Source organism: Balaenoptera physalus, assembly GCF_965194825.1.
Source record: "Balaenoptera physalus genome assembly, chromosome: 5".
Lineage (NCBI taxonomy): Eukaryota > Metazoa > Chordata > Mammalia > Artiodactyla > Balaenopteridae > Balaenoptera > Balaenoptera physalus.
The window spans coordinates 128831267-128844431 of NC_138884.1; the positions used below are offsets into that span (position 1 = coordinate 128831267).

General features: G+C 39.1%; 1 protein-coding gene across 1 annotated transcript in view; it reads left to right on the forward strand.

The window, feature by feature from the left end:
- Positions 1–5728: 5728 nt before the first annotated feature.
- Positions 5729–13165, forward strand: part of USP53 (ubiquitin specific peptidase 53) — a 73251-nt gene continuing 65814 nt past the window's right edge. The window contains exon 1 of the mRNA XM_082462767.1: positions 5729–5959. The gene's annotated coding sequence lies outside the window, so the exon portion shown is untranslated. The remainder of the gene's footprint in view (positions 5960–13165) is intronic.

Here is a 13165-nt window from a genome sequence, read left to right on the forward strand (position 1 = left end):
ATTGTGGTTAACTAGCTAATGTTGACTCTAGTATATCAGAGGCTTAGAAAGGTTGAGATGTAAGGCCAGTAAAGTTTTGCCTAATGAAGAGCTGGCTAAGATGCCACGGATATTGAATTTGATCTTCTGATGTTTAACATGTCATGCTGCAGAGCTTTGAGGAGTCCAGAGAACACTCAGTTCCTGAATAGCCTATTTTATAAGAGGATAGAGAAACTTCAGGGACTCTCTCTCTGTATCTGCCTTATTCTTTCAGACCAGATACTATAAATGACAAGGCACACTGCCACAAGAACCTCTGAGCTCACAGTTTTATAGCTTTGCAATCAGCGAAAAAAGGGATCTTTCCTGAAAACTCTAATTTGAAAACTCCTGGGAAAGAATGCTGATTAGCATGAATCACCCATATACCAATCACCAGAGCCAGTAAATGGTGAAATGCCCCACATGGAGTTGTGCCCATCCTGTGGTTTAGTGGTGTGGATTACTAAAAGCAGGAAAAGACAAAGCAATGTATGTCCACAATACATATTTTCTTAATTGAAATAACTGAAATGTATAATAACCAGGCACCTTCTAAATACATCTTTGAAAGGGCTTTTTAAAGATGTGCATATATTAAAAAATTAAGTCTTCTAAACTTAGAGATTACTTGATCAAAAATATTATAATTTTACCTCATTTTTGGTTCTATTCTCCCTTATTTTTTTCCTTCCAGATTTTTATCATGTCACAGACATTAGTTAATTTGGCCATAATATGACTCTACTTCTGGTTCTGATTGTGAGAAGCTACTTAGGAAGGAAGGGTATTCATGGAACACATGTGAATACTGACCGCAGACCAGCAGCCTTCCAGAAGACACTCTTAGTGACGACAACTTCTTTCCAGGTGTCTTCACTCTTGGTAACTGTATATTTTAATTTTACAGAAAAAAAGAAAAAGAAGAAAAGAAAGCCTTATTGTTAAGTTTCCATTCAGTGACTTATTGTAGATACAGATTCAGGTGTCGAACAACTCTTTACTGATGCCTACTCTGTGCCACTGTATTAGACTTTACAGAAAGAATGATGATCAAGAGAGAGGTCTTTCATGGGATCTTCTTCCTAGATAGTGAGGAAGACAATAAACAAATAAGCAAATAAATAAGCTAAATAATCACAGGTTGTGAAAAATGGTATGAGATGAATAAACAGAACACTGTGATAGAGATAAGCAGGGAGTTCTAGGTCAAGGATAACTTTTCCAAGAAGATGAAGTTAAAACTAAAGTATAGAGGATGAAAAGGAGTCAGCCACTTGGAGACTCAGGGGAAGGTGCTGTAGGTCAGGGTTTCTCAACCTTGGCACTATTGACATTTTGGACCATACAATTCTTTGTTGTGGAGGACTGTCTTGTCCATTGTGTGATGTTTAGCAGCATCACTGGCCTCAACCAACTGGATACCAGTAGTGGCACCCCTTCCCCATCCTAACTGTGACCGCCAGAAATGTATTGGCCTTTGCCGAATGTCCCGTGGGAGAAAAAAATCATCCCCAGTTGAGAACCACTGTTCTAGGCAAAGGGAATAAAGAATGTAAAATCCTTGAATAGCATGAGATGCTGTTAGGGAAGTAAGGATAGATCATTAGATCATTCAGGGGTCTGCAGGCTGTGGCAAGAATTTGGATTTTATTTTATGTAAATAGTAAGCCATTGAACAATTTTAAGTTGGGGAGTAACACATTGACATTTACAATAGGCTACTTTGGCTCCTGTGTGGGAAATAGATTTAAAACCATGAGGATAAATGAGATCTCAGGACCAGGCACTGTGGAACATTATTTATCTTCATTTAGAAGATAAAAGTAGACTGGAAAGTGTAAGAGAAAAACAGTATGAAAAGGAGCAACTGAAGAGGTTGGAGGAAAGCCATGAAAGAGGATGGTGTTCCAAAAACTGGGAGGTGAGTCAAGGACGAAGTGGTCGACTGTAACTAGATTTATCTGGTTGGCCTCATCATCAAGTCACAGACTGAAGATTTCTCTGGAATTGCACTGGCTTAGCTCATCTTCTTGCCTAACTACAATTTCCTCTACAAATCTTCTGTATCTAATTCCAAACTAAACAACCTGTTCAAGAACTTATAAAAGGCTTCCTATTATAGCCCTGCATTGGCCTTGTTCATTCCTGTTTCTAAAACTTTGCTCTTGAAGTAGTCATGTTTCCTCCTCAGTGCCTTCAAATATGCCTACCTATGAACCTTCCAAGCTGAAGCTCATATCTCCCACAGAAGCTTTCCCCAACAATTTTCGTCCACATAGATGTCTCTATTCTCTAAAAAATCAACAAAACTTCCAGTTTTTCACTCTATCCACTGAACACATTTGTTAAGCAGCATTGCCTGGAAATACAACAATGAAAAAATATGGTCCCTGCTCTCTAGAAGCTTACTAAGAAAATAACACTTGTCAATATTTCCTTGATGCATTTAGGAAAAAAGGAGTCTGCCTCGTATCCAGTCCTGAGGGAGCCATTCAGCTATTTCTCTATACTGTATTTCACTTTACCTCACCCAGCTGATTCATGCTTTGCCACGCCTTTAGATGTTGATTACCTCCTGGAACTACTGGATCACAGCTCCTCAGGATAGAATATTGCTATCTTACCACTTATCAGTGATTGGGTGAATATATCCTCAAGATGGTACATCTCCCAAAGTCTGAGTTATAATCACTCCAGAATAATAGTTAAGAGGCGTGTAAGTATGGTGGTGCTGATGATGTAATCTCTGGGTAGGCCTCATTCGAACAGTGTAAGATGATCTTTGGCATTCCAACTCTACTCCCTTTCATGATCTCAAGCCAGTGTGAGGTGCAGACATTTTTCTTTATTAATTTGGTTCCACCCAATACATAACTATTGAATCAAACATACACACATATCCCCCAAGGACAAACAGTAATTCTCAGAGGCAATACATTTAAAACCTATGTTGTGACATTTCTAAGTACAAAGTTTTCTAGGAGCAACTCCTGCCCTAAAATGCGGTGCACTGTCAATTTTCCTTTTTTCCATCTGTTTGCTTCAGGCTGCTCTCTTGATGCTGAACTTGTGACCTATTATAAGTCTATCATTTAAAACTCAGTACTTAGATATGCCAAGAACTGGTAGAAAGTTTGAAATTACACGATTAAAAAAGTGTACAGTCAGGGTTTAGTCAAAAATTTTTTTTAATTAATTAATTTTTGGCTGTGTTGGGTCTTCGTTACTGTGCGCGGGCTTTCTCTAGTTGCGGGGAGCGGGGGCTACTCTTTGTTGCAGTGCACAGGCTTCCCACCATGGCGGCTTCTCTTGCTGCGGAGCACGGGCTCTAGGTGCGCGGGCTTCAGTAGCTGCAGCACATGGGCTCAGTAGTTGTGGCTCGCGGGCTCTAGAGCACAGGCTCAGTAGTTGTGGCTCACGGGCTTAGTTGCTCTGCGGCATGTGGGATCTTCCTGGACCAGGGATCGAACCTGTGTCCCCTGCATTGGCAGGTGGATTTTTAACCACTGTGCCACCAGGGAAGCCTTTAGTCAAATTCTTGAGCAAGGTGAACTGAAGGGCATTTTTCTATAATCTCGAAATGAGGAAGGGAGATAGTATGAGTCTTCATTATCCACAGCTCAAATTATTTTTCAAGAGTGCTCTGTCAGTTACATTTGCAAAGAAATATAGTACCATTGTTATAATATGAATAAGTCCAGAAATGGTGAAAGAAGGGCAAGTCTGTCTCAGGAAGTTATGAAAGGTTCCAGGGAAGAAATAAGTACTCAACTGAGACCTAAAGGATCTTGAGAGAACCTAGTAGAATCAAAGAAGTGCAAGGAGTTCAGTATAGCTAGTGTGGAGTAAACGGGCAAGAATGGTAGATGAGATTAACAGTCTGGGGCCAGATCATGAAGAGGATGGGGGCACCTGAAAAAATCTTGGTGAGGAATATCACGATTATATTTTCATGTTAGAAAAACTATTAATAGGCTGGAGGTTGGACTGGAGTGGGAAATAACTAGACGCTATTGCAATAGTCAAGGGAGATGAGTTAGGAGAGATGATTACTTGATGGATTAAGACAGTGAGAATGGAGATTAAAAAGAGAGGTGAAAAAAAAAAAAAAGAGAGGTGGATTTGAGAGATCCTTAAGGAGATGAGTCAATAGAATTTGATATTAGGATAGAGGAAATGAAGGAAATGTAATATAGGGGTACCCATGGATTCTTGACTTGGGCAACTGGGTGCTATTATCTGAAATAGGGAATGAAAGCAGGCTGGTTCCAGATGGGTGGGAAGAGATATGGCACTAAGAATAGGGAATGGTAAAGATGCCCACATCAATTTGGGACATAGTTAAGTACCTATATGAAATCCAAACGAAGATGCTGTTGCTTAAAAGTGTCTAACCTGAAGATATACATTTGGGAGTCCATGGTGCCCAGGATACTTAGTAGGCAAGTCCATCATGGGGAAGAGATTGCTCAAGGAGACAAGAGGACTAACAACAAAAGAAAATGGATAGTTTGGAAACACAGAGGGCACACATAAGAAGAAAAATATTTAAAGTGCATCAAAGAGGTAGTTGCAGAACCAGGAGAAAGTGGCACTAAGGAAACCATGGGTAGAATTAATGGTGTTATTTTTTAAATGTAGAGTATTTTTTCCCTCATTCTCCAAACGTTTTAAATTTCCTGAAGGCAAGAACCATGTCTGAAATTTCATTGTATTTTCTTCAGTGCTCAATTCAGTGAAGGGAACATTAAATGTTCAAAAAATTCTCATTGATTCAGTCCCAGGTACTCTTCGCTTATACCGACCTAAAACGTTTCTTCGTTCTGTTTCTTCAAATAAACGTTTAGAGTTACCTACGAGTTTAATCAGTTTTTATAATCTCTATGTTGTACCTGCAACAGCTTTGAAATGAGTTCCAAAACCTTACTACTTATTGAGGGATCTGTAGACAGTGGGTTTTTCATTTGCTACTGTTCCTAAGAAACAAGTTATTCCAAAACAAAGTTTAGCCCATTTCCCAAGCATTAGCTTGCAACTTAAAACCTGTTGAAAGCACAGTTAAGGAGGCAGCACACAATTAACCACTAACCGGGTCAACGTGTTTATTAAGGCTTTCATTTTATTAATAGTCACGAAACAACCAGCTGGGGGATATACATTCATACCAATGGAAGTCATTTAACTGCAAACAGATGCTAAAGAAAACTGCGTATTCGTAAGGGTTTCGAAGCCAGGCAGTACAGGTTGTTTTCTCTGAGGTAACAACTCCTAACTTAAAGCCCAGTCCTTGGTGGATTCGCGTCCCTGAACTTAGAAAATACTGAATAAACAAACGACCAAGAGTATCAATAACCACCTCCACCTGAGGAGCTATCCCTTCCTTCCGTCTACACCACACAGACCAACCTGCAGCCACCTTTCTCCAACAGCTAAGCCACAGCGCTCTGCTCCCGCCTTAAGAAAAATGGTCAAGCTCCTGCTCTCGCGGGATCTTGCGCCTCCGAGTAAGTCAACTGGATCGCGCGCCCCAACGAACCCCCGCGGGAACACAGTTCGGCAGGTCCGGAAAGCCGGGAAATCGCGTGCGGGGGCGGAGCCAGCTCGTTGAGTAAGAAGGCAGGGCCCGCTCCGAGGAGGCGGGGCGGGGGCGAGGCGGGGATTGGGGCGGGGCTCCCAGGACCTGTTGATCGCAGGTGTCGCTGCCCTGACTGGCGGTGTTGAGGCGTGTGCGCATGCTCCGTGCGCAGGATCGCGCTTTGGGCGGCGGAGACCGGTTGCCTCTGCTCTAGTTCTCGGTGAACCCGGGTTACGGTGGCAGCTGTTGGCGTGTCAGCCTGTTGTCAGCTTGAGGCGGAGCTGGGCCAGCGGGAGGTAGAAGGCCCGTATTTCTCTACCTGAGCCACACGCTCCCCTCACTAAAAGGGCAGAGCTCAAGGTAAGTCTCCAAAACTAGTCCCTGGATGGAGGTCCAACGACCTGCTACCCCCATGGGCCTGACTCGGAGACCCTCATTCCAGTCCCAGGCCTCGTCTCTCCCCTCGCAGCCCCGCGACCTCCTCCCCCGCCCCACCCTCCTCGGGGCAGACTCAGGGTTCTTTGCCCGGGTTCCAGCGCCCGAAGTCACGCAGCTTCCCCGCCTCCTTCCCGCCGCGTCCGGGATCTGACGGAGATGCCTTTGGCCAGGCTGGGGGCGCGCGCGGAGGGAGGAGGTGCTGTACTTACTGGGTCGTGGTTGTTAGTTGCTGCTGTGTTTGAGGGCTGGCCAGGGGCAGAACCTGGGATCCTGCTGGGTCGCTTAGTGCATTGGGATTATGAATATTACGCTTACCTGGCGCCTGCCCCTCACTTTTCAAGCCACTGCCTCTCCCGAGCAGCAGCTTTTGAAGGGGGTCCAGGTAGTTATGTTGCCCTCTTTGGAGAAGAGATGATTCGTGAGAATCTTTGGGCTGGTGGTTTCTGGGTGGTAGTAGTAATTTAGAAAGTTAATGTTTAGTTTCTAAATGGCGACTTATGGGACGTTAACCAAACTACTTTTAAACATCGTTGGAGAACAGGAAGTACTTGCACAGGTGTAATACGAAGGGTTTCTAAAGCCTGCAATCTGAGCGTGCTCTGAGGTTTTGTTATCCTGCTACAAGGTTTTCTTTATCAATGCGAAGCCTGATTAATGCTTGCAAAATGTACTGCAAGGCTTTATTTGTTAGATAGAAGAGTTTGCCAAATGTTTTCTCATCTGGAAAAAAATATGTATTTTTTTGCAAGAAGTTTTCAAGGCTGTTTCTGAGGGATGTTTAAATTTAGCAGGGTCTTTGTGATTAAGGTCTGATTCACTTTTAGTTCTGTTCTTTAAAGAAAAGCGTTGCTAATTCTCAATATTTAAAAGGAGGAGAAATTACTAACAAAATTCTGATTGAAATGAACTTTTGGCTAAGTTAATACTTCTTGTTAGTTTAATTTTCTATGTCTTTTCAGTTCCATGATGATGGTCTAGGTATAAATCCTTAACCTTGTAAAGAGAAACTAAAACAAACGAAACTTATTTTGCAAAATCAGAATATATGATTTATCTACCATTGTCATAATTCCAAATAGACAAACTCACTGTAGGTAGGAGTTAATTATGTTCTGAAAAAACAAGGTTTTTTTTGTTTTTATTTTACATTTTAGACGTTTTTAAAACGAGCTCTTTGGACAATTTGTTTAGGTTCATGATTACTGGTGATGAATCATGATGGTGATTTATTCAACTCAACTCACTGGTAGTTAGTGTATTTTTTACTAGAGTGTGAAAAATAAGCAACCAAGAACAGATCTTTCCGTTTCCCTATTAACTAAAAAAACCTTTTTATAAATGTATGTAGATTGCATATAGTTCATGGAACTTGACACCAATAGTCATTCATTAATATTATTTTCTTTAGAAGATACGAAAAAATAGTTTTTACAAAGAAAGCAATTTTAATGGTGGAAGGGCACCATTTTTCACCTAGTTTTCTTTTTCTTAAAAAAAAAGAAAAAATCACAAAACTTATAGTTTTAGTATGTGCTGTGGTTCCAGATCTTTTCTATTATTTAGTGTCAAATGTTTATTTTAAACTGTGTAGTATCAAATACAATTTTGGGATCATGGTTTAGGAGTTTGTTTTAGCAAGACAGAGTTTAAAGATGAAAATTCTGTTTTAAGGTAGTGTACACATTCAAAAGTCAAAATCACAGTTATTTTCCCTGCTGGAACTGTTTGGAACTCACCTATCATGCTAGAAAGGACATTTTTTACCCTACAATTTTGCAAAAATATGTTTGAAATCTATAAAGTGGTAGATTGAGCTATCCTACAGGGATGTTTAGTTACTAAAATATTTAGCAGATCTTGGTATTTGACAGCTTTAACTATAAGGTTTTTCTTAATTATAGTCCCTAAGTCACCCTACAGTAAGGTAACTTAGATATTTCATCTGGAAGTATTTTGAACACAGGGTGTGCTAGATGTGTTTGGGCTCAAAAGATTGTCAGTATAGCCTACTGTTGCTCATGAGCTCTTGGACTAAAGGAGGAAGTGTGCTAATTTATGTCATATTTGGAGAGATAGCTACTAATTAGTGATGATACATATGTAACAGTGTATTATTAATTTTGTACAGATGTAACGATTTTAGAAAATTTTGCATTACAGTATATGCACACAATAGGAACAAGAAATGTTCTACCACAGATAAAATCGTCAGAGGTTATTTAAACTTTAAATAACTATTTAATATCCTAATCTTGGCTAGTTATTTTCTTTAAATAATAGGAATACTACATATATAGAATATTTAGGCTGAAGTATTTGTTCTTTGCTTTTCCAAGTTAATCCATATCCTCTATCAGCAGTTCTTTTATAAACTAAGGGTACATGATTAGAACTGTGGTCTGTGGTTAGGACTGAATTTTAATGTAATTGTTTTTCTTTGGAATCATATACATTCTTTTTTTTTTCTTCCTTTTTAATTTTAGTCCCATGAATTTTATTTTGTGCTTTACAAACATTATTCTAAGGCGTCCATAGGCTTCATTAGGCCATCAAAGGTGTCCATGACATACCCCAGAGTGCCACAAACCATTGCATATAGTTGAAGAAATTTTGTTTTAGATGAGTCACTTCAGAAAAGTAGCTGTTTTAATGAATAAAGTCAGTTAGCTGTTGTGGTATTTTTGAATTAACTTGGAAATAATTACATTAGTCTTCTATTTTTACAAATATTGACCTGCAAAAAGCAGTTTGAAGAAATACTTTTCCTTTGGAATTCGGAAGGTTTTTTTTTTTACTTACTTTTTGTGCTTTTCCAAGCTAGCAAATTTATTCAGTAAATATTTATTCACCTATTGTTGTATGCTAGGCAGTAGAGATTGGAAAATTAATAAGACAATGTTGAAGTAGTCAGAAATAAGTTCTACCTTTCCTAAGCCTTGTCTCTGGCTATTCCCAATCCTCCCCCAACTGCATTGAGTTTCCAAAGATAAAATAGTCTTTTTCTTACACCCTTGCTTTTGCAAGGTGCTGCTTCCCTTCTCTTCCAGCTTCCCAGTTATCCATACCACACCTGTGAATTATCTTCATTTTTGGTTACCACTGTATTTTTTACATCTCATTGTTAAAGATTTATATTGTGTCGCTATAGAGGGAAGAGGGAAAAACTAAGGGAATGAAGATGATATGTGTATTGCATCTTAAGTGTAAGGAGAATACTGGATGGACAGCACAAGGGTTGGTAATGCAGGTGCGGGGAGCATTCTTCCAACCCAGAGACATGATGTGAGCAATGTCAAGGTGCATTTTGGGTGCGCTAGTTATTGTTTATGGCTGGATGGATTGTCCTGTTATTTATGAATTAAAATCGTCATTAAGGAAGTTTTGAATTTTTCTGAAAAGTTGTACGTAGGTTGAATTTTTCTAAATTAAGTCTTCTCTGTTGCTTACATTGTTATTTCAGAGTTGCTTTCCCTTTCTTTCTGATGCATTGCCTTCTAATATTGTAACTCATTTCTCTTTCTCTAGCCCAAACAGCTTGTAAATGAATGTTTAAAATAATACTATGGTGAATCCGCTTGTAAAGTGAAGTATTCCCAAACATTTTTTTGTAAATTAGAATTTTTCATATTTTAAGTTTTCTTAAAGTAGGATAGCTCTATAAATGAAACTGCTTTTTTTCTACTAAGAATGACTTATTAATAGATTTTAAAATTTAGAAATTAATACTTTATTGTACAGTTTATCTGATGCCACTAATCTGGATTAAGGCTTTAGTCAAGATTGATATGTCAGTTTAAGGAAATGGAGAAATAATAAAATGGGGTATAAAATATCATAATACAGCTTTTACTTTTTCTTCAAATGTGTATTTATATTGTTAAAAAATCATTTTATATCGAAGATTGTGTTTTTGCTGTCATTATAATTAGCTTGCCTTTACCGAGTGCCTGCTATGTTTTGGGCATTTATTAGGTATTTTATACATGGTTGACGATTCTTATAATAATTCTGTGAACTTTTTAATATAGATTATGATTACAGATGATGGACCTCATCTGCTTTTAATGATTGAGTAGTTGAGTAATGTGCTTTGTTGGCGGAAGCTTTTCAGAGGTAGAATAATTGGGAATCATGAGGTCCGTATCAAAACATGGATTCCATCCTTGTCAAGAACACATCAGGGCATTCTTTGTTTACCAGGTACTTTGTGCTTTGGCTTCTTCTAAACTTCTCAGCCTGCACAATAAGCTCCTGCCCCTTTAATGACGGCCCTCCCTGTTTTTAGGTGAGCAGGCTGTTTGAACCCTGGAAGATTTTTCCTCCTATAAGGTACTGCTGTATAGGCCTGAGATAATCTTACCTCCTTGTCAGTATAGTACTGACACTAACCTAGCTGCAAGGTGATGGGAAATTGTCCTGTACCCTTAGTGCCTAGGTCATCTTTGTTGATTTCAGAGGGTTTGTTGATTGAGGTTTCACTTTATTTCCTGAGCTTCATTCAATAAGTATTTAATAACTACCTACCATGTACTATGCATTGTTCTAGATGCTTGGAATTCACTTTATATTCTAAGAGGATTGGGAGGAGAAACAATAATAAACAATAATAAAAATAATGAATCAATTGTATACTATATTAGTTGGTGAAGAATGCCAAGCAGAAAAGAAAAAATAGATCAGGGAAAGGGGAATTGGGAACGTGGAGTGGGTTGCAATTTTAAATAAGTACAGGCCTCATATAGAAGGTGATTTTTGAGCACAGCAATCATGCAGTGAGCCAAGGAGAAGCCCTGTGGGTATCAAGGGGAAGTGTATTCCAGGCAGAGGAATAGATAGTGTAAAGGCTTTAGAGCAGGAGTTTTCATGGTGGCCCATGAAGCTGAAAGGGAGAATGTAAAGGGAAAGTAGTTAGAGATGAAGTTAGAGGTGAGAAGATGGGCGGGTGTTACATAATAAGAAATATATATTTGGTATCTGGCTGTTTCCTGGCACACAACTCCTAAAACTCTTGGAATCTACAAAGTGATAAAAGTTTTCTGTGTGCTAATGAGATGACTGGTGGCTGGAGGTTAGCCTCAGGGTGGGAACTTATTGCCAGGAAACCAACCATGTGATTAGAGGATTGGAACTTTCAGCACCCCCCTCCCCCCGCCCCCCCCACCCCTTCAGGGAGGTGAGAGGTGGAGATTGAGCTACTCACTAATGGCCAGATATTTAATCAAGCATGCCTACATAATGAAGCCTCCATAAAAAGTCCTAACTGAAGGGGTTCAGAGAGCTTTTGGGTTGGGGAAGTTGTGGAGGTGCTGGGAGGGTGGCGTTTGTTGAGAGGGCATGGAAGCTCCCCTTCCCACATACTTGCCCTTTGCAGGTCTTCCATCTGGCTGTCCCTGAGTTGTATCCTTTTAAAATAAACTTGAAATCTACTCAAGTAAGCTATTTTCCAGAGCAGTGCTAGCAAGTGAATTGAATCCATGGAAGAGGTCGGTGGGAACCCCTAACTTATTGGTTATTGATCAGAAGTACAGATGACAACTTGGGACTTGTGGTTGGTGTCTGAAGTGGGGGGGTCAGTCTGGTGGGACTGAGCCCTTGACTTGTGGAGTCTTACCCCAACTCCGGTAATGTCCAATTGAGTTAAATTATAATTTCTGCTGAGCATTAGAGAATTGCTTGTTGTGTAAAAACCCACACATCTGGGCTCAGAAGTGGTGTGAGAGTATAGAATAAAGTGTTTTTTACTCTTAGCAGGTTGTATGGGCTTTGCAGGCCATTATAGAGACTTTCTGGTTTTTAATCTGAATTAATAAGGACCCATTACAAGGTTTTGAGCAGAGGGATGACTTTATGATTTAATTTTAGAAGGATTTCTTGGTCTAATCTTGGGGATAGACTGTAAGGGGTAAGGGTAGAAGCTAGGAGATAGTTAGGAGTCTGTTCTGGCAATCCTGGGAAGAGCTGATGATGGCTAAGACCAGAATAGTAGAAGTGGAGGTGGTGAGAATTGGTCACATTCTGACTGAGATATGCAAGAAAGAGGAGTCAAAGATGATACCAAGATATTTCTTCTGAGCAACTGGGATGATGAAGTTATCATCAGCTAAGATGGGGAAGAAGATGTAGGTAAAACAAGAGTTCAGTTTGGGACTTTGTCAAGGCAAAGGAATGTTAGGTTATGCCTGCTTTGGCATGCTTTTCTTCTGAAGATGATGTCTTGAAGCAGATTGCCATAAGCCATTGCCTTTAATGTTCATACTCTGTGTCCTGGATACACATGCACTCTTGTTTTTCTCTAATTAGTTACCAGTGAAAACTTGTGATTAGTAAAAGCCAGAAGAAATAAAGCACAGTTCTTTATTGTACGCAAAGAAACTGAGCAAAAAAAGTACAAAACATTGAAAATTACTTAAAATTTGCTGTTTTTGGTGGTGGTGGTATAGATTGTCCTTATTGCTTTAGTTTTATTTTCTGTGTTTGTTTTATAAATTTTCTAGTATAGTCTTCTCCAGTTCCTCTATTTGTAGAGTGACAGTGGTTTTCTCTATCAAAGGACATCTATTCTTCAATTATCTTTCTTACTGTAATCCTTCAACTTTATAAAAATGAGATAGCTCTATAACGAATGAGTTTTTTTTATTGCTTTAACTTGCTACATATTTATATATAGGTGTATGTATCTGTATACCTATAGATAGCTTGCAATCTAGTTATCTAAAATAAAGCCTTAAATACTTTTACTAGTAAGATGAATAGTTGTAATATATCAGTGAAAAGTCTTAAGTGTGTCCTTGAGTAGCTGTATTGCTTATTTGTGAAAAGATATTAAAATGAAATTTCACTTTACAGTTTGATGGCTGGGCCAGGGTACTATTAAGAATAACTTCAATTGCTTTATTAACAGTGATTCTGTACGACTATACTACTACTATTCTACCCTACTATACCTAGACTGTAGTTATTTCTGATTTCCTTTATGCAGTATTTATATGTATTTTAGATATCTATATAAAAAAACAAATACTATTTTATAATCAAAACCCAATATACTTAAAAGAACAAATAAAGGAGTCTCATGGCTTTATCAGCTATTGTGTTAGTTTCCTAGGGTTGCTGTCACAAAGTACCACA